Here is a 22903-nt window from a genome sequence, read left to right as displayed (position 1 = left end):
GCAATTGAGCATTCTCTTACGTGGCACAACGTATACATGTAGTAATCAAGGCCCCGTAAACAAAGATAATGAAGATATTCCCCGCTGAGGAAACTGCCCGTTATAAAATGATGATTCCATGCACATTGTGCGAAGTTCTGTATTATTATTATTATAAAGTGATTTGCAAATAGTTTAAGCGTTTTTCACAAGGACAGCCTGGAGTTCGCATAGCGTTGACAACAAATACCGTAACGCAAGTTTCATATTTAGGTTACTATTTACAAACTATATTTAATTTCATACAATTCTTATCCCCGGACAGCAGTCTATGATACTAAAATCTGATATTATTTTATAAAAAACTGACAAAGCATTTACACTATACACAATCTTGGCAGAAACATATGGGCACTTGCTCCAACACTTCATAGGGATTGCATTATTTTGCTTATGGTTCAAACACATGTCTTATGGAAAGATACAACTAGCGCACACAAAATATGGAACGTCACAATTACCAATGCTGATGTTATAGATAAGAAGACAAGTTACCAACTGATCTATACACAGGGAGCGTGTTAACGTGGATTTCAAAAGTTTCACTTGTAATGAAAGAAATACACCAAGTTACCTACCACTACGTGGCTTTGACAGGTTCTGGTACGAATAAGACTAGACGCAGATCAGCGTTAATCTGACCAGGTTCTTACGTGTCACCAATTAATCCACAGGTAATCTCTGTGTACAGGAGGTTCCAAGTCAAATGTGCAACTCAACGAAGGTTATGCGTATTCAAGAAAACGCACGCTCATTTTTTCAAAACATTCTCTGTCACTTTTACTTTCTCGGTGTTTTTGGGTGACCTAATTTTACGAATAATTTAGGATTAAGAGGCGAGATAGTTTTAAGTAAAGGAATCACAAGAAGTCACAAACTCACATGTGAGAATTACTTCCTGGTATTTATTAGCTACCAAAGAGAATGTTAGCTACTGAATTTTTTTTTTCTTCTGGAATCGATTCGAGCAGGAAACATTCTCATGTATTGCAAGGTTTCCCTTTCCGGCTCTTTTGCAAAGAATACAAACTTTTTCGGCCTACAGTTATAGGCGACCTGCATGTTAAGTTTATGTGCTGGAGAAGCGTGTTGAGGAGTACGTCATTCATACGTCACTGGCCCCGTAGGTATTTGGGTTCTCTGTTTTGCAAGAATCACAAGAATTGTGTTGTGGTATTCGGGTAAGGTTAAATGTAATTATTTCATGTTCGTTGAAATACGCGTTCCAGTTTCCTAACATTTATGTATACTATACTGGGAAATGAAAACTAGCTATTGCCCTTGGTAGATTTGCGGTGTAATATTACATGATTTATGTAGTTGTGTTCTATACTTAGAATTAGCATCTTCGGGTCACAACATGTTAAATTGTTCGATTGGATCTTCAGAAAGCATATCATTGGCCAGGCAGCGATCCGTTTGTGGGATTTATTGTCTGTCGCCACGGTTCTGCTCTTGCGAGGGCACTCCCACTTGGAAACTGACATTAGCCTAAATTAAGACGGTCTCTTTGGGGGCGTTGCTCTAACTACTTAATTGAATGCTGTTGCTGTGGGCATAGTTACGAAAGACTCACTGTGGGAACATACATTTGATAAATTCCGTTGTGTGGTTTGGACTGACATAAGTTAATCTGCAATCTGAAGGTGAGGAACCGTACCAGTTAACCTCTTGAGTTATGTACTGTATGATGTATTCCGGAAAACCCGAACTTTTAAAACCATTATTTATTATTGGAAGTGTGCACAAATGTGCAGAGTACAACAAAAGAAATGATTTAATGATCTAAATATTATTTCTATTAATATTTAGTTTTGCATATTCACATGCTTTTTGTTCGCTTTGTACACAATTCGATGTGATAACAATCACACGTTTTTTCACACAGTTGGCATATGCAAGTCTTTACCGGATTGTGGTACATCTTGTTTTTGCAGAGGTGAGCAAACTTTCAAAATCATTCAATCTATCAATCAGCGGTACACACTTTAGCCGACCAGTCCGAAGGTCAAGAGAAGTTCATTAAGAGTTATGGCTAGAAAAAGTTTATGGATTCGAAGTGGCTCAAGATGTTTGATATTTCTCCACACTTTTTTTTTGTGTGTGTGTGTGTGTGTGTGTGTGGAAATGGTACATTTTCAGAATGAGCTTAATTTGGATTTCAGAGGACAGCCTCTCAAACTTTCATTGTGTGTTGGAAGTTTTCATGTGTAACAATTGTTTAAGGAGAAATTCATGAGGATTAAATTGTTAATTCTTACTTATATGGAAGAATTAAAAGCCAGACAACAGGAAAGAACTAATTCCAACCATATTCTTTGTTCCTATTGGCCAGCTGTGGATCAGCTGTGATCGGCTGTGAAGAAGTCTGTAATTTTTTCCCGACAGAGGTCGCATGATCAGTGACCACTGTCACCGTATTCGGTGAAATTGTATCCCCCGCCGTAATGAAGGTACGTTTTTTATTATTCACTATCACGAGGAGTGTGTACATGATCACAAATTGAAGGAATTTCTCATAATCCAGCCCATTGGTCCTGTCACTAGCCGGGCCAATGGTCTTTTATTTAGCCTGATCTTTAAAATATATAGTGGTGTTGTCACTAGCTCCTAAGTTGGCAGCCTTGTGTAACAGATGTCACTCGTGCTGCGCATGTTATTAGTGTAACATCTGTGACATCAAATACAGTAGAGACAATACGCGACGCTTACGGATTTCGCCTTGCTAAAATGGGAGACAATTCGACGGTGGCGCTCCTAGTGACTTGACCTGAACAAATCGCGCTAAATTCAAATATCAATGGAAATGTATATACGGAAATGGATAAATAAATTACGTCTAGAAAGAAAGTGGTATTGAGATATTAACTTCGAAGTTGCTAAAGCAATTCTGGATAAATGAATGAAGAATTATTTAGAAGGTTATTTATTATTCAAAGACTGAAATTAGACACATAAACAAGATATGAAATGGGCTGCAGTGAAATGACTTGATCTTTCATTTATGCATTACTTTTTTAGCTTTAGCATTCCTGCCTGAATTTTTACGGTTGGATTTGTCTTTTTCTCATTTAAAAAACATTGTATGATCACATTAAGACACTTGTCAATAAAAATATTGGCACATTCCTTACACACATGATGCAATGAAGTAACATTTAAACGCTGGACAATTTTCCTCTTAACATGAAGCCTACTAACAGAAAGAAAAATCTATAAAATTCCAGCTTTGATCTGAGAAGAGGGATTAAAGAAAGAAAAGTATGAAAATGTTGTCGATAGTGATGCTTTGAGGAATATTTACGTACAATTAGAGTAAACATGTAACATACCCTTGGCTGTATAGTCGAGGATTTTTAAAGTTGCTGGCCTGGAAATGATCTGAGCAGATCTTATAATTCTTATATAAGCGTAACGTCCCTTCTTTCTCATTAGATTTAGATTTATTATTTTTCTTTAGATCTACAGTAATAATACCCATTTGATCCGTTATAAAGAAAAATAACACTGTCCAGCCTAAGCCAAATTACATACTACTAACTTGGTGGACCCTACACAGGCGGAATACCGGACAACCATGCAAGGTTCCACCCCTAGCTAAATCTGTTAAGCTGCCTCTAACATGGACGGATGACCAGCTCACATGCTAGGGCACCCCCTACATCTGAATTAATCCTATAACTAATTACAACATTAAATCTATACTAATTCTATCCTAGTACCTCTTATCATTAACTAATAAATCAAAACCAATACTGTCTCAATACACATAAATACACCTTCACTTGAATAAATACCCTCTAAACTTCGCTATCTTTCCTAATATCCATAAATACACCTTCACTTGAAAAAATACCCTCTAAACTTCGCTATCTCTTTTAATATCCATCCATCGAACTCAACAATCATTCACTTCATTTCCATGCCACATATCATTACATATCTACCTCTTATCATAAAGACACCTTTACTAGAATAAATACCCACTAAACTTCGCTATCTTTCTTATCATCCATTCGCCACCATGCCCCTGCTGAACATACACACAAACCTTTGCACATTCCATTCCTCCTACATTTCCTCTACTTGTCTCTCTCAGGGTTGCTGATTCCATGCTTCAGCGGTATTATGAATGTCACAGACCCCATACACGCTAACCTTAGCACATTCCATTCCTACTACATTTCCTCTACTTGACTCCCTCGTGGTTGCTGATTCCATACTTCCGTTGCACTCACATTCTGCTAATACGTATTCTACTCATGTTGCAACTTTATCACTGCACTACCTATCTATTCCTGCTCATCTTATTCAACCATGCTTAATCTAATTAAATAATCATCTAAAACCAACTTTGCTTGCCGATTTACTATTAACTAATAAATCACTTACCAATACCATTTAAACTTCGCTACCTCTCTTAACATTCATCCATCATCGTCATACTTAACACTTCAATTCCAGTCCTCATTCACTTTACAATTATAATACACATTAAGACATCTTTACTTGAATAAATACCATCTAGACTTCGCTACCCCTCTTCTCATCAATCCATCGAATTCAACAATCTATCCATCTTATATCTCAAGTCTCATTACTTAAATAAGTACCATACAATTACAGTACACTTAAAAACACCTTATCACCTCGCTACCTCTCTTATCATTCATCCATCATACCATACACATGCAGATACCATCACTTCTTTACTTTAACCATTACAATGCCCTTCGAACTCAACAATCCATCCATCTTATATCTCAAGACACCATTATATGAATAAGTGCCATACAATTACAGTACACTTAAAAACACCTTATCACCTCGCTACCTCTCTTATCATTCATCCATCATATATCTATTATCATCACCTTTCATATTTAACACTTCAATTCCAGTAGATACCATCCAACCTCCTTTATATCTCCAAACTCGTAACAATTACACTACCCATATAGACATCATTACTTGAGTAAGTACCATCTAAACTTCGCTACCTCTCTTATCATCCATCCATCTAAACTCTGATCCAACTTCTAAACATCAATACATGTCTACCTCTTATCATTCTTTACTTGAATAAATACCCTCTAAGCTTCACTACCTCTCTTATCATCCATCCATCGCACTCCACAATCATTCTCTTCAATTCCATACCACATATCCTTACATATATACCTCTTATCATTAACTAATAAATCACTCACCAATACGATCTCCGTCATGTCATCACTTGAATAAATACCATACACTTGGTCTATCCATCTTCTACCTAAAGACACCATCACTTCAATTACAATTATACTACACATACAGGCACCATTACTTGAGTAAATACACACATACAAACACCACCATAACTACGCTTCTGTCCTCCATCATAGGCAAACTATGTTACTTACTACTGTTACTTGACTTTTTACTTCTCGTAATTATTCCTTCCATTTTTCCTTTTTTGTCCCATAGGTCCTTCAAACTCAAGCTTCTCCCTTTGATCACGGCACTTCTTACTTCTGCTTCCTCCCTCAAACCATTATTCTCGCTCCGATTCTGTCCGCTTGTCTTCCCCTGTGGTTCTTTTTCTTCCCTCGCGCAGACTTCCGACACTAATTCGTCCATTAAATTCCTGACTACTTCCATCCTTCTTGCATTTACTTTTTCTTCAGCTCTTTTCATGATCTCTTCCCAGGAACCCCATCTACTCAGTGTTCCTTCATTTACAGTATGTACATCAGCCCTGGTAGTTTCTTCTTTCCTCGAACTGTCAGCCCTGCTAGTTTCTTCTTGCCTCAAACTCTCATCCATTAATTTCAGTTTCGATATTGTCCACTTTCGGGTCCAATTCCTGTCGCTCACCACGAGTATCTGACCACTAATATACGCTTTCAATCCCTGAATTTTTGCTTTCACAAGATGTTTCTTAAGAATTTTAAAATTTCTACTCTCTTCTCTTCCGAGATCTCTCTTAATTCTAATGTTCTCACACTGTAGATTACCAGCGTTCCTTATCACTATGTCTGCCATCAATGAAGATAGCAGCGACACTTTTATGGGCCTGTGCCCTCCCACCTTGCCAACTCTCTCCACATTGTCTATATCTACCTCACTGAAATTTATTTTCATTTTTTTTTGTATAACATCTACCACTTTGTAAATAATGTCCACTTTAGATTCTGCCTTGTCTTCCTCCACCCCATAAATAAATATGGATTTCTTCTTGCGCTCCTGTCTGCAGAATTCGATTTCTTTCTTCAGGTATACCATCTCTTCATCCATATTTTTTATTTTCTCTCTTAGTGACACCAGTTCTTTCTCGCTGCCTTCTATCATCGCCTTCGTATTCTTCATATAATCCTGGATCCACTGTCTCGTTTTTTCTTGCTCCTGGCCTTGTTCTTGAAGCATTTTCTTTAATTGTTCAAACGGACATACCTCCTGTATTACTTCTCTTACTACTTTCCTCATAACCTCTACGTCTACCCAATTCATCGTATCTATCTCCTTGCCGACCGCTTGACCTTACCGCTTCCTCACTCTTAATCCACTCCACTCAGCAGGCGCACGCCACACGACACGTCCGTCCTCCTCACTGGCTTAAGCTAGACTGACGTCCCTTCTTTCCTTATCCAAATCACTTCTGTGACATTTCAAAACCCACAGATCACACCTACAACACCACATCGGTATTGAAGGTTAACTGCTGCACTGTACAATAAAATATGCGTATTACATTTTATGCCAGTTAAAATATGGGTCGAGTAGGTCAGAAGATTATGTAGTACGATAAAAATCTCTGTCCCTGGAAGAATATATATGCAAACACAATATTACTTGCATGTTCTTGTCACGAGGGAATCTGAAGAACGACCGCGCGTTTTTCTCTACTTCGTAATTACTGCAGCCAAACACAGCACATACCTTTCCCCTCATGTTGAGAGGAGATATCAAGGAATGACACACGCTACTATTTAATTATGTCAACTCACTGAAAATGCATAAATAACACCAAAAACTTCATACAAAAATGCACGTGCTCTTATGAGAGAATCAGTACTGTTCAGGTCTATCCGCTAGAGTGAGCTCCAATAGCTGTCCCTCGATATCTCGCTCAGTGTTGCATATTATCTCTATTGTATTTGGTGACATCGTCCAAACCGTGCCACGCGCGGCCGGTCAAATTAAGAATTGCATGTATGTTCACCTTCTCATTTGTTGCTGCCATTTGAATTACCAAAATCTCAACCATACTGCCAGTTCTAAATGTTGTCTTCCTCGGTTAAATTTAAAAAAAAATTGATATTCCGCGTACTTGGATAATCGCTGAAGAGAAAGAAAAAGCATCTATTGTACAAGTTCTTCACACGTACACTTTCCTTAGAAATAATCAAACCAATATCTTTGTTGTGGTTATCTCCAGGGTTTGTGTCTAGTGGGAGGCGAATATATTTTTATAACTAAAATTACTCTCATAAAATATTAAATACAAGTAACATACAATACCATGTGTTCACTTATTTTTTTAAGTCATCCAGACAATAACAAATAAATACATGTAGACGAGCGTGTCGTATATATGAGGTGCCAAGAAGTGCTATGATCCTGTGGTGCAAATGTGCAACACAAGCCAATGTATGCTAACTATCCTTGCATATTCTACAGTCTGAATCACAGACACACCCCACATATTCTCTGTCCAACACAGTAGGTTGGAATGTGCTCGGATATTCTGTATCTTCAGTTCCCTACATATTTAGGACTCCTTGAAGGGTGCCTCTAGGATTAGTGGACCACCCTGAGATAATCATGGATTTAAACCTTGGGCCAAAGGTTAATGTGGACCCCTCCATTTATCACAGATTCTTTAATTCCATTTGCAGTCAATACCCTGAACTGTGGCTTCTTTTAACACATGGCTTGAAAGAAGAAACAAAAATTAGCGGTTTGTTGTGGATTGCTAAAGGTATTTGTTTGCCTTGCCTCAGGAGCGCAGCATGTACATTTTTGTGTATTTCTAGCCATGTGGGTATAATGGGAATTAAACTCTCAGATAAGGCTGGAGCCTCATTGGGAGGAAGATTAGCATGCCATTCCTCACTCCAGTAAGCTGAGAATCATAAAGGGGACAGTGAAAGTATAGATGTTAGGGGAATAATTTTAGCTGAAATTGGTATTCACTTTCAAAACTTTTATTTAGCCTACAAGTTGATGCACAAGCAACAAAGGAACAAACCTCTTTATTTTATTTTCACTGCAATATAAACAAATTGCAACAGCTTGCCATTCTTTCTTGAACTGTCTCATTGAAAATAGATTCACATGCAGCAAAAAAACGTTAACTCTTAATATTTTTTTTTCACTTGAGTAGAAATACATTGCAACAGCTTGCCTTTCTTCCCTCAACTGTCTCAATACTAGGACCACTACCATATTTGTTACAATGAAATTAACTGCCCACTGTCAGAAAATGTAACATCCTCCCAACTTTCAATAAATAAAGTAACAAAAATCCACAAGGTATCTACAAATCGATGTGGAATGGAACTTTCACTTGTCTTCCACTCCTTGCAATAACTATCCTTGGAATTTTTACCTTTTTTTAAAAAAAAAATTTTGGGGGGAAAGAAGATTGGTCTTCTTTGGCCCGCTTCAACACATTGTGTATTGAATCTATTTCCAGGGGGTATACATTCTGAACAGGTCTTGTGTACTGTTCGAATTTGGTCTTCACCTTCACCACACAAATTAACTTATCTTCTCCAGGGTAGATTGCTATCACTTGGAAGAGGCCTTTCCAGAGAACGCTTTTGTCGCTGCCAAGCAGCACTACTTCTCCTGCCCGTTGTGGATAGCAAAAAATATTTGTTGTCTTTGCCTCAGCAGTGCAGCAGTGGGGAAATAAACATGCAGATAAGGCAGTTGATTTTCCCTTTTCTTGTTATCTAGATCTCCCACTCTCACAATTATAGTACGCGCACCTTTTAATGATAGATGGACACCCTAGTGCTGAATCGGTCAACCTCGGTTATCTTCGAGATTCGTATTGGCAACCTTTGAAACACAAACTAAGAATCGCTTATGCATCGCTGTGCGACATCTGGCATACACTTTACGTACTCGTACTGTTGTTGTTTACACAGCAAAGCCAAACTATAGAATTCATGCTAGGAACAAGATTCGCATCGAGAAATGTTATATAATGTGTGTGTGACACAGTTGTTGGCTTAAGATAATAAAGGTTTAGAAAATTCATATCGATCTATCATATTATCGATTCAGTTCAGATTCCATTTCCATTCATTTGGCAGTATTACTGGAACCGCCAGTGCTCCCTCCTTACTCCTCAACCCAGTACAAAAATCTATCACTAAAAAGTGTGCAAATACATTGCACTGCAAGAACATTGAAGGTGATAAAAATTTTGATTCCCATAGGGTACGTGAAATATTTGTTCCGAAAGAGTAAATTTATAATACCAATATAGTTGGTCCGTTATTGGACATTATAAATTTCTCAGCTAACTCACTCCTGGTTGCCAGCGTTTCTCCTCAATGTGCCAAGTTGGGCTCCTCAGTTGGTAAATGGCACACCCACCAAGACGCATGGCTAGTTGGAAAATTTATAATGTCCAATAACTATATGTGTGTTTGAGTCATCAGTCCATAGACTGGTTTGATGCAGCTCTCCATGCCGTCCTATCCTGTGCTAACCTTTTCATTTCTACGTAATTACTGCATCCTACATCTGCTCTAATCTGCTTGTTATATTCATACCTTGGTCTACCCGTACTGTTCTTACCACCTACACTTCCTTCAAAAATCAGCTGAACAAGTTCTGGGTGTCTTAAGATGTGTCCTATCATTCTATCTCCTCTTCTCGTAAAATTTAGTCAAATCAATCTCCTCTCGCCAATTCGATTCGGTATCTCTTCATTTGTGATTCGATCTATCCATCTCACCTTCAGCATTCTTCTGTAACACCACATTTCAAAAGTTTCTGTTCTCTTTCTTTTTGAGATAGTTATCGTCCATGTTTCACTTCCATACAATGCCACACTTCACACGAAAGTCTTCAAAAACATCTTTCTAATTCCTATATCAGTGTTTGAAGTGAGCAAATTTCTTTTCTTAAGAAAGCTCTTCCTTCCTTGTGCTAATGTGCATTTTATGTCTTCCTTACTTCTGCCATCGTTAGTTATTTTACTACCCAAGTAACAATATTCATCTACTTGCTTTAAAACTTCATTTCCTAATTTAATATTTCCTGCACCATCTGCCTTTGTTCGACTGCACTCCATTACTTTTGTTTTGGACTTATTTATTTTCATCTTGTATTCCTTACCCAGCAGCTTCTCAAGATCTTCTGCAGTCTCAGATAAAATAACAATATCATTGGCAAATCTCAAGGTTTTGATTTCCTCTCCTTGGATTGTGATTCCCTTTCCAAATTCCTCTTTGGTTTCCTTTACTGCCTGCTCTATGTAAACATTGAAAAGCAGGGGGGACAAACTGCAGCCTTGCCTCACTCCTTTCTGGATTGCTGCTTCTTTTTCAAAGCCCTCGATTCTTATCACTGCAGACTGATTTTTATACAGATTGTAGATAATTCGTCGTTCTCGGTATCTGATCCCAATCACCTTCAGAATCTTAAATAGCTTGGTCCAATCAACATTATCGAATGCCTTTTCTAGATCTACGAATGCCATGTACGTGGGCTTGTCCTTCTCGATTCGATCCTCTAAGATCAGACGTAAAGTCAGGATTGCTTCGCGTGTTCCTACATTTCTTCTGAAGCCAAACTGATCTTATAAATTATTATTAGTATTATAAATTTACTCATTTGGAACAAATATTTCAGGTTCCCTATGGGAATCAACATCTTTATCATTTGATGGCCATGCAGGCATCAATTTTTGAAAATGAGACAGTCTCTCATAGTGCAATGGCACTGCTGGTGGCTCCAAGTAGCCTACGCAGTGGTCTCCACGATATGCACTAGCCATGCGTCTTGGTGAGTGTGCCATTTACCAACTGAGGAGCCCAAGTTGGCACACTGGGGCGAAACGCTGGCAACGAGGAATGAGTTAGCTGGAAAATGTATAATGTCCAATAACGGACCAACTATATTGGTATAACATTGAAGGGTTACAATGCAACAGTCATAAAGATCTTCTGATAGGTAAGTAATGGGTCTTATATTAATGAATGATTCACAGTCAAGCAAGGCAGCTAGCATCTTTTCATAATTCAGAGAAGCTCAACAAAGATCTCGCCGTAGCAACTTCTTCACCATCTGGATCATTCTCTTCTTTAAACCTCCCCACTAGGCAGCTATATGGTGGTTGAATTTCCATTCAGTTTCTTTGAACAATTTATCACACCCACTGAAATTCATACCATTGTCAGTATAGATGGTTTGAGGTCTCCCTCATCTTGCTATAAATCTCCTGAGGGTTTGCAAAAATTCAGAGGTTGACAGCATTGTTACATGTTCAAGATGAGTGGGATGGAAGATATCACAAGTGAATATCACTATCCTGTCTGCCTGCCTGATAGTAGCAATGGCCCTGCCATATTCACCCTGACTTCAAACACAACTGCATCCCTCTTACGATCTTCAGGGCCCTATTTCATAAAAGTTAGATTTTACAGGTGACAGGAAATTGTCATACAAGTTTACATATTGGCAGTTTTGTGTTTCATAAAACTTACAAATTTGTAGATTTTTACCACAATTTCACAAATGACTGTTACATGAGACTTATGAACTGACAAGTAAAAAGCTGACAAATTTGTCAAATTGTAGGCTGCATATAGTGTTATGAAACAGGTATGTCATTCATTTTTGATGGTAGAACTTTACTGTGTAATATATACCTTGTAGGGGAGAGATGTGCTAACTACAAGAGCTAGGGACCCACCTGCCAGCTCCCAGAAGTACATTTACTTTTATAACCTGCCTAGTGGGGAGGTTTAAAGAAGAGAATGATCCAGATGGTGAAGAAGTTGCTACGGCGAGATCAACTGAATGGGTTGCTATATTTCTAGAAAATAGATCTCAGAGAATTAGAGTAGGTGAAGCTTTATCTGACCCTGTAATAATTAAGAGGGGAATTCCTCAAGGCAGTATTATCGGACCTTTATGTTTTCTTATATATATATATAAATGACATGAGTAAAGGAGTGGAATCGGAGGTAAGGCTTTTTGCGGATGATGTTATTCTCTATAGAGTGATAAATAAGTTACAAGATTGTGAGCAACTGCAACGTGACCTCGAAAATGTTGTGAGATGGACAGCAGGCAATGGTATGTTGATAAACGGGGTTAAAAGTCAGGTTGTGAGTTTCACAAATAGGAAAAGTCCTCTCAGTTTTAATTACTGCGTTGATGGGGTAAAAGTTCCTTTTGGGGATCATTGTAAGTATCTAGGTGTTAATATAAGGAAAGATCTTCATTGGGGTAATCACATAAATATGATTGTAAATAAAGGGTACAGATCTCTGCACATGGTTATGAGGGTGTTTAGGGGTTGTAGTAAGGATGTAAAGGAGAGGGCATATAAGTCTCTGGTAAGACCCCAACTAGAGTATGGTTCCAGTGTATGGGACCCTCACCAGGATTACCTGATTCAAGAACTGGAAAAAATCCAAAGAAAAGCAGCTCGATTTGTTCTGGGTGATTTCCGACAAAAGAGTAGCGTTACAAAAATGTTGCAAAGTTTGGGTTGGGAAGAATTGAGAGAAAGAAGAAGAGCTGCTCGACTAAGTGGTATGTTATTATTTATTGTTATTGTCTATTACATTAAGTGGTATGTTCCGAGCTGTCAGCGGAGAGATGGCGTGGAATGACATTAGTAGACGAATAAGTTTGAATGGCGTTTATAAAAGTAGGAAAGATCACAATATGAAGATAAAGTTGGAATTCAAGAGGACAAACTGGGGCAAATATTCATTTATAGTAAGGGGAGTTAGGAATTGGAATAACTTACCAAGGGAGACGTTCAATGAATTTCCAATTTCTTTGAAATCATTTAGGAAAAGGCTAGGAAAGCAACAGATAAGAAATCTGCCACCTGGGCGACTGCCCTAAATGCAGATCAGTATTGATTGATTGATTGATAATTGAATGTAGCACGCACCATTCTCCATTGCCCAAGCAAACACTAGCATTTCCATTGGGTTAGGTATAATCGGATATGACATTTCCAGCAGTCAAGACAAGTACATTCGGTTACCAATCCGCACACAATAAAAACAAAACTAAATGCAACCGGTACAGGAAACAGTGTACCACTTCACGGTCTATCTTTGCACATCCAGAACAATCACTGACTTCAGGAGGCTTTTTTCTATGGCTTAGGCACATACAGCCCGCACGGAATGATGAAAGTTCAATTATTAGCTGTAATGTATCTTCGCACACGCAGACCAATCTCTGTCATGACTACAGTAGCCCCTTGGAGCCACACTCCCTACGAGAGGCTTTTCTCTATGGCCGTGGTGCATGCTGTCCATACGCCAAGAAAAAAGGTCATTTAGCCTTTTTGCCGCACCTAACCAATCCAGACGAATGGGGGACCTAACAGATCCACACCAGTGGCTTTGTCGCAAGCCGGCATACTTAATTAATTCAGCTATTCACCACTATACCACATTGAATGCACTGCAATCACACTACGGAATGCTAGAGGGCTAACAACCACTTTGCAGCCCTAACCTGGGTGCTTATGCCCCCAGACCCTCATGCTTGACCCCAGTCCAGTGGTTATGTCAATTGCTGCACCTAACCATGTACAGCAATAATTTTCTCCCTTATTCCTAAGTTTACAAGTTGACAGCCTTGTGCACCGCTCAATCATGTCGTCCGCGAGAAAGAAAGAAAGAAAGAAAGAAAGAAAGAAAGAAAGAAAGAAAGAAAGAAAGAAAGAAACAACAGTCATATTGCACCTACATGTCTGCACTGTAAAATTGTGACTTGTGGTAGTAATATTCTGTAGTACAAGGTAAAACTTTGTCCCTTTTGAATTCTATAGGACAGCATTTGCAGTCACAAACACAGAGAAGTTATTAATTCACACCTCAAGATCAAATTTGTTTCTTCTGCATTGGCTGTTTAATATCGTGACCTTATCAAAAATTACTGGTCTTTCTGCCTGAGTGAGTAGGAATAAAATGTAGGTTAAATTTCAGTCTTGGATTTTACCACTTTATAATAACAGTCGATTGTTTGTGCATCCCATTCAATGATTGATATTGCTCTTCTGAGCCGTCTAGAGTGTAGTACAGTAATTCTCAGATCTGATGTAAAATAATCGAGTGTATAAAGCACGTTCTTTAAGTTTGAAAAGTTAAAATGTTTTGCCTCTCACGTAAAAGAAATTTGTAACATTTTTTAAAGAGAAAATTAACATGACATGTTTAAAAATTTGTCAGATCTGTCATAATTCTCGAATTTGTCACACTTGTCAATTTTCATGGAACAGGGCCCAGGAAGAGGAACAGGTGTCATAGTATCTTTCTTCACTCCTTGTCTTCGGCATTGCATATTTTTTTAAAATAATCCTGCGAATAGTTTTTCTCCCTCTTAAGATGCTGAACCTTTCACGCAGTGTAGGCAGTAATATCGGAACTCCAGCAGGAGAGGACCTCAGATGCTGTTTCATAATTCATCATCAATCATAATCATCATCATCAATTCCCTTTTCCCACCCTACACCAGGTAGAAGCACATATGGTTGCTCTCCACTTCGTCCTGTCTCTCCACCATTCCTCATCCAACACTATGTTCCAGTCCAGGATCCATTCTCCTGTGCTGTTCTTCAGAGTCCATCCATCATAATCTTGGTCTCCCTCGCCCTCTTTTCCCTGTCATCTGTCTTTACAGTGCTTGTCTTGCCAGTCTTCCTTTCTTCATCCGCTTAACATGTCCAAACCACCTCAATCTGTTCTGTTCCAGTTTGTCATTTAGTTTTTGCACATTTAGCTCTTTTTGCATGGCTTCATATCCCACTCTATCCCTCCTTGTCGTCCGTACCAAGCTTCTCAAGAATTTCATTTCAGCTGCCTGTACTCTACTCTCATCTCTCTGACTCATTGTCCAGGTTTGTTGCGTATGTAAGTAATACCCCTTTTACATTACGTCTTTAGCCTTCATTGATACATCTTTATTCCATATTAATCTCCGTACTTGGTGGTAAAAGGCACTCCCCAGTTGTATCTTTCTACTAATTTCCTTCTTGTCTTCCATTTTCTGTCAGTTCACTTACCAAGTATTTGAAGTTTTCTACTATTTCCATTTGCATATCTCCAATTTTGATAGCTCCTTTTCCTTCTCTACTTCCTCTACCTGTCAACATTGTCTTACTCTTCTCCACGTTGATCCTCAATCACTGTTGTTCAGTCCTTCTATTCAGTACATACAGCTGTTGTACCAGCTGCTCATTTTCTCCCCAGATCACATCATCATCCGCAAACATCATTACATCCCCTGCGGGTGGGGGAAGCACATGTAGAATACACCCGCGGTATCTCCTGCCTGTCATAAGAAGCGACTAAAAGGGGCGACCCAGGCGCGAACATGGATTGCGGTTTGGTACAATGTCTTGGACCTCCTGTGGATGGGAGGGGCTGAATACATTCACAGGTAATCCCTGCCTGTCGTAGAAGGCGACTAAAAAGGTCATGTGGCCATGGTCCCCTCTTTATTTTTTATTGTTTTTATGAGGGTTAGTTTCAGACCATTTCAAAATTTTTGATGTGCATGCTGCTCGGAGATGGGCCTCTTGCATTTGCGGTTACGCCCAAACGCCCACATTTGACCACCCAGGGATCTTGCGGGTGGGAGCAACATGTACCCTTGCAGTAGTATCCCCCTGAGAACACAGGTCCCCGCACAGCCGAATGCCAGAAGGACGTATTATTATTATTTATTCTCTATTTAGTGCTCTGTACATGCCATGGGGTATGTGCTATTGCGGGTGACTGGAGGAAGGGAGTCCTAGTGCTCATTGCCTCAGTCATCTCATATTAGGCATCGTCCAACATCGGACCCTGGGCAGTACTGGCAATGACCAGGTGGGTATTGCCTTGGCAGCTTGGTTTGGCTACAGAGACACCTGATCGGAATAGGTGTCATTCGGGGAGGATGATTTTGGGCATGGCTTCAAAACGAAGTCGCCCATTCCAAGGTGGTCCCACACCGAAGTCTTTAACTTTTGCTTCCCTGAGAGGTTCAACTCCCTGGGAACATGCGCAGCGTGAAGGAATGGGATCAGCTTCCCTAGGTTTCTGGTTGCTACCAGAACCAATGGGCATGATTTTAAGCTGGTAAAATCGATCCTTTTTAGTAGAGTCATTGAAGGCGTCTATGGCTAACTTGAGGATCTCAAGAAAATGCGCAACGGTAGTTTGCTTTTAAAGACTCGTACAGCATTGCAAACCAATCAGTTGCTTAAGTGCGACCACTTTGGCAAAATCCCTGTCAAAGTGGGGAAGCACAAATCCTTGAATCTGGTTCACAGAGTCATCTTTCACCACAACCTTATTTTGAACACTGACGAAGAGTTGATGGAAGACGTGAAGAACCGTGGCGTAACACACATCCGGTGCATTACGCGCAAGGTCAGCGGTGAAGATGCCACTGGTGCCTTCATTGTCTCTTTCAAGTTGTCAGTGTTACCAGAGAAAGTCAAGGTAGCAACTTACCGTTGAGATGTGAGGCCGTACATTCCGCCTCTTATGCGATGCTATCAGTGCCAGAGATTCGGACATATGGTATCTTGTTGTTCGAATCAGTCTGTGTGTGGTACTTGTGGAAGAGTAGCTCACGATGTGGAGGAGTGCACAACTCCGTACAAGTGCACCAACTGCTCAGGTCTTCATTCTCCTCGTGATTGGAACTGTCCGACATGTCTGAGTGAGATGAAGATCCAGGAGATCAAGACCCTGGATGGTCTTTCCTACCTGGAAGCGCACCGTAAGTTTAATTCCACAAATACACCTGCCCGTACACTCGACTACAGCATGATAGCTTAGAGTCTCCCAGGTTCGTCTTTCACGACATTGTTACCTGTGATGATCACTGCGCCCAAGGCGGCTGTTGCTCCTGAGAGCAAAGTCGCAAAGAGTATAAGCTCGAAGGGGGGGGACCGCCCTTCCTTCGACCACCAAGAAGTCTGTGCCGGCTGGCAGTTCTAAGCCGGCACAGAAAGGGGGGAAGGCTAAGTCTCCCCCATTAAGAGGTCGGCGAAAGCTGTGCCCACGCTGGCGGAGGCAGCATCGTCGACCAGGGCTGGGAAATTATCTCCCAGCCCGTCTAAACTTGAAAAGAAGGTGGAGAAGAGTAGCGCCCATGCCGGATGCTCCCGCACTTCTCCTGTGAAGGGGAAATCATGCCCTCCATCCAGAGGATATGAGTCTGTGCTAGCAGATATGTCTGCTTCGAAACCTGTGCGCTCCCCTCGTAGGGAGACTTCCCGCCCCCGGAAAGCGTCGAAGTTCTGGGCGTCAGTCCTGCTGTCTCTCAATGATGGGTTGGACGTCGAGCTGTAATCTACATCTTCGGATGTAGATGTTGATAGTGTTTAGGTTTAAGAGCATCTTGTCACTCATAACCTAACACTCTTTTTATAGTCCACACTATGGCACTGTTACAGTGGAATTGTAATGGTTATGACAGGCATCTTGCTGAGCTGCATCAGCTCATAAGTCAGTTCGTGGCGAGTATAGTCTGTAGCCAGGAGAAAAACTTCAGACCAGGTCACCATACGGTCTTGACAGACTACAGACTATACTTGACAGAACAATATTATGCTCACCAGGCGTCCAGTGGTGTGGGTATTTTTGTTCGTTCTAATACCTATAGCAAAGAGGTTCCTCAAAGAACCCCACTGGAAGCAGCTGCGGTGTGGATACCGCTGCCTGTCACAACAACAGTGTGCAACGTTAATTTTCCACCAGGCCAGCCTCTTAACATAAATGTCACTGATCTTATAGATCAGCTTCCTCCTCCCTTTTATTCGGGCATTTTAAAGCTCATCACCCCCTATGGGGATCTGATATGCCTTGCCCCAGGGGAAGGGAGTTGGAAACATTAGGAACAGAGCTGGATTTATGTATTTTGAACACAGGAGAACCAACTCATTTGAGTATACATTACGGCACATACTCTCACATACAGCCGAGTGTTGGTTCCGCTGTTTCGGTAAAATACACACGATGATCTGTGACAGTGATCATTTTCCCATTATTCTTAGTTTGTTGAAACAGAAATCTGTCGAAGCTCCTCCTTGATGGATTCTTAAACATGCTGATTGGCCAAAGTTCAGATCACTCGCTATCTTTAACGACGAGACCAGGCGGACTGTAGACGGCGATATAACTTACATAACACAAGTTATCCTTGCTGGTGCTGAGGAGTCCATTCCCTCCTTCTCAGGGACGACTCGCCGAAAACTTGTTCCTCGATGGAAAGAATAAATTGCAGCAGCTATCAAAGAACACCGTCGCGCTCATAAGCGTTATCGTAGGCAGCCTACTGTGACCAACGTGGTAACATTTAAACAACTCCGCGCTAAGGTGCAAGTTCTTATTCGCCAAAGTAAGAATGTTTTGTGGGAGAGATATGTGTCGTCTATGACGTCACATACTCCATCATCTCAAGTGTGGACTAAACCTAGACGTATTTCGGGTATCCAAAGTTCATCTTCTGTACCGGGAATTTCCATTGCAGGCAGTATTGTTACTGAACCACTCTCGATTGGTAACCATCTAGCTAGCCATTTCGTGGATGTGTTAGGCTCCGGAAATTATCATTGTGATTTCCTCTCTCTGAAGCAAGAGGCAGAAAGTCATCACCTCATTTTTGCCACTCAAGCTTCAGAGGACTATAGCGCCTTAACGCTTTGCAAGGACACGTCTCCTGGACCAGACAATATCCATAACCAGATGTTGAAACACCTTAGTGAAGACAGTCTACTACATCTCCTTCGTGTGTTCAACCGAATCTGGATAGAAGGTGAGTTTCCATCTCAGTGGCGAGAGGGCATATTCATTCCTGTCCTCAAGCCTGTCAAAGATCCTAAGTATGCAGGAAGTTACAGACCTATTTGTCTTACAAACTGCCTGTGTAAGCTATTTGAGATGATGGTAAATCGCCGACTTGTATGGTGTCTGGAGAAACAAGGACTCTTGTCCGAGTACCAGTGTGGTTTTCGAGCTGCTTGCTCGACCAGTGACCACTTGGTACGCCTGGAGAGCTCTATCCAGGATGCGTTTCTCCGCAAACAGCATTTAGTAGCTGTTTTCTTTGACTTAGAAAAAGCCTATGACACCCCATGGCGATATGGTTTCCTTTCAACCCTGCATCAGTGGAGATTCCGAGGTCACTTGCTGGTATTTATTGCAAATTTTTTGTCCCTCCATCTATTCTGTATCCGAGTAGGGAGGACATATTTGCAATACCACGTTCAAGAAAATGGAGTCCCACAGGGATCGGTTCTTAGTGTCACTGTGTTCGCGATTGTCATAAATGGTATTGTCGCTGCTGCTGCTGCTGCTGGTTCAGCAGTAATACTGTCGCTATATGTGGACGATTTTGCTCTGCACTATAGCTCATGTAATATGGCAGTCGCAGTGCGATAATTACAGTGAGCTATTAGGAGAGTGGAGCGGTGGACCTTAGAACATGGCTTTCGGTTTTCCACCGCAAAGACCTCTGTTGTCCACTTTTGTTGTCAACATACTCTTCACCTTCATCCTGTTAGGAAATGTCGCTATTCCCGTAGTTGACTCTTACCGATTTCTTGGGCTCCTTTTCAATAGTAAATTATCGTGGGAGCCACACATGCTGCAGCTAAAGGTGCAATGCACCAAGACGCTTAATCTCTTGAAGTTTCTTAGCAGCACTAATTGGGGAGTGGATCGCACGGTGCTCCTATGATTCTATCGGGCACATGTTATATCCTGGTTAGACTACGGCAATGCAGCATATGGCTCGGTAAGACCAAGTGTCCTTGCAAAACTGAACAGCATCCACCACAGCGGGGTTAGTTTGGCGACAGTAGCTTTCCGAACAAGCCCCATAGCTAGCCTGCTCGCTGAATCTGGTGTGCCATGAGGCGCCAGCAGCTCCTGGCGTATGCTGCAAATTTGCGACAGATGCCACTTCACCCAAGCTATCCCTGCGTATTCAACAATGGAAACTGTTGGCTGTATGCTGCTTGTCCTCAAGCAACGCGGCTGGTTGGAATACTCTTGGATAGCAGTCACAGATTGTTTCACGCAGCTTCGGTTCCTTGCCTTGTCAGACAACCAAGAGGGGTATCTCCGTAGGTAGTACGACGACCTGAAATAATCTTGGACCTGCACACTGGCCTGAAGGAAAACACGGACCCTTCGATTTATCGGAAGCTCTTCCTGTCCGTTGTTGGCCGGTATCCAGGTTTAGTCGTCGTTTACACAGATGGTTCAAGGACAGAAACGAAGGTGGGCTGTGCGTTCGTTGTCGACAATGATAGGTTTCTTTTTGCTCTCCCAGAAACCTGTAGTGTGTACACAGAAGAGCTCTATGCTATCTGTGAAGATCTGCGGTACTCACTGTCCGATGAGCGCCGACACTTACTTCTGTGTACTGACTCCTTGAGCTCGCTACAGTCTATTGATACCTGTTTCTCTCGCCACCCTCTGGTGCAGCGGGTCCGGGACCTGCTGGCCGGATGTTCGGATGCCGGCACCAGAATCATGTTTATGTGGCTTCCATGCCACATGGGTGTAGAGGGAAATGAATTAGCAGATAAGGCTGCCAAGGAGGCAGTTACACTGCCCCCGTTGCCTTACAAGGTTCCAGCAAGTGATATTCGCACTCAGCTGAGACATCTGGTTATGTCCCATTGGGAGATGGAGTGGCAGGCCATTCCACTTTCAGATAAGCTGAGAGCTATAAAAGGAACAACGTAGGTATCGAGGACTTCCCTTCGGGCTTCTCGGAGGGAAGCAGTGGTATAATGTCGTCTTCGGAGTGGCCACAGTATCCTGACGCACTCCCATCTATTGAAAGGGGAATCCCTTCGGTGTGTACTTGCGGCGATCATCTTACCATGGTACACATCCTTACGGAGTGTGTGGACCTGGTCGATCTGCGCCGTAGGCTTAACCTCCCGAGTACAATCTCCCTCATCCTGCGAGATGACGAGCTGTCAGCAGACCTCGTCATCCGTTTTATGAGGGATAGTGGTCTTTTTTATTGTGTATAATGATGTACTTTGTCCTGCGCTTTTATCCCATTGACTTAATTTTATTTTGTATTGCATATTTTAATGTGTTATTATTAATTTCTAACTTGAATTGTATATCTGTACTTCCAGGCACTGCATTATTTCTTTGTTACTTGTATTTTCTATTATTTTATTAGAAAACTAGCTGATGTACCCGTGCTTCGCTACGGAATTCTCAGAAAGACTGATTTGGTGGTTTTCCTAACTGAATTCAACATAGGTCATTACAAAAACGTCAGTGGGAATGTAGTGATTGAAAGCAATGTTGTCATATAAAATACTCGATCAAATGAAAAACTGCACACTTTCTCACTTTCAACGAACAGTACTACGGTGCTGATCTAACAGTCCAAAGTTCCAGAGGTGGATTAACCAGGTCGCAGACTGCCGTGAACACTCCTCTGTCATTATTCCGTTAAATATGCACACTACTCATTCCAACCGGTGCCTCAGAGTAGGTATTGAATAGCTCGAATGCTATGATGAACCAGTGTATTAGGTACGAGTAATATCAGAAAATGTATGAACCAGAGGAATGGCATGCTAAAGAAGAAAGTTATCGAACTCCCCAGCTACTTCCCGCCAATATACAGGCAGGCTGTTACACTCGGTACGACCAGGCGAGTTAGCCGAGTGGTTAGATGCGCGCAGCTGTGAGCTTGCATCCGGGAGTTAGTGGATTCAAACCCCACTGCCGGCATCCCTGAAGATGGTATTCCGTGGTTTCCCATTTCACACCAGTTACACCAGACTGTACCTTAATTAAAGCCTAGGCCGCTTCTTTCACACCCGTATTCCTTTCCTATCCCATCGTCGCCATAAGACCTACCTGTGTCGGTGCGATGTAAATCAAATTTTAAAAACCTCGGTGCGCTGCAGTAATCCTATCTATCGGGGATGAGTGGAAACAGAAGACAAAAAGCACAGCACAACAAACAATGGTCAATGTAATGTTATTGTTGATAAAGTTTATGAGCTTTCTATATTGCAGGCCTTCACATTAGTTTTCTTTCGACTCTGTGATATTAGGGCGTCTAACAAAATTATTTATATCGTAGACTGTAGTTACTTATTCTCAGACTTTACATATCTATTTTCACTAAATTCTGTTTACCCATTTTTTCGTGACTCGGCGCTGATATGACTTAGTAACAAAAATCCAAATTCATAAAATATCTCTGTGATTAAATGCGGTACGGTAACAATGTATTCTATAAGACATAAGAGATCGGAAATTTAATAACTTCTTACATAACTACTACTAAATTACGACATACCTAAAATTATGTTAGCTAGGTAGTATTTATCGATGCCTTCCTACCAGGTATCCCTTGAGAACCTTATTTGAGAAATAAATAAATAACTTATTTAAGAATTACATTTGAGGCCTTCCCCTAAACTACCATTTCACTCAGCGTGAATAAAATAATTTATAGCCTATATTGTAGTGGTTCATCGCCCGACTTTACATACAGATTTTCACTAAATTCTCTTCAGCCATTTTCTCGTGATGCGTGTACATACAGATGGGCAGACGGACAGACAGAAATTACGGAAAAGTAAAAATGCATTTCATTGTTAATGTGGACATGA

The 22903-nt window shown here is 41.0% G+C and overlaps 2 protein-coding genes across 6 annotated transcripts in view; one reads left to right on the top strand and one right to left on the bottom strand.

Moving 5' to 3' along the window:
- The window catches only part of NUCB1 (Nucleobindin 1), a 234851-nt gene extending 233930 nt beyond the window's left edge, over window positions 1-921 (bottom strand). For 2 of the 3 annotated variants that reach the window (XM_068226126.1, XM_067140470.2), the window contains exon 1: window positions 618-921. The gene's annotated coding sequence lies outside the window, so the exon portion shown is untranslated. The other variant, XM_067140471.2, reaches the window with a different exon arrangement.
- A 229-nt stretch (window positions 922-1150) lies between these two features.
- The window catches only part of LOC136863989 (LITAF domain-containing protein), a 150114-nt gene continuing 128361 nt past the window's right edge, over window positions 1151-22903 (top strand). For 2 of the 3 annotated variants that reach the window (XM_068226125.1, XM_067140463.2), the window contains exon 1: window positions 1151-1220. The gene's annotated coding sequence lies outside the window, so the exon portion shown is untranslated. Of the gene's footprint in view, window positions 1221-1605; window positions 1686-22903 lie in introns of those variants that run through there. The other variant, XM_067140464.2, reaches the window with a different exon arrangement.

Source organism: Anabrus simplex, chromosome 2 (assembly GCF_040414725.1).
Source record: "Anabrus simplex isolate iqAnaSimp1 chromosome 2, ASM4041472v1, whole genome shotgun sequence".
Classification (NCBI taxonomy): domain Eukaryota; kingdom Metazoa; phylum Arthropoda; class Insecta; order Orthoptera; family Tettigoniidae; genus Anabrus; species Anabrus simplex.
This window is presented reverse-complemented; position numbering and strand designations above follow the sequence as displayed.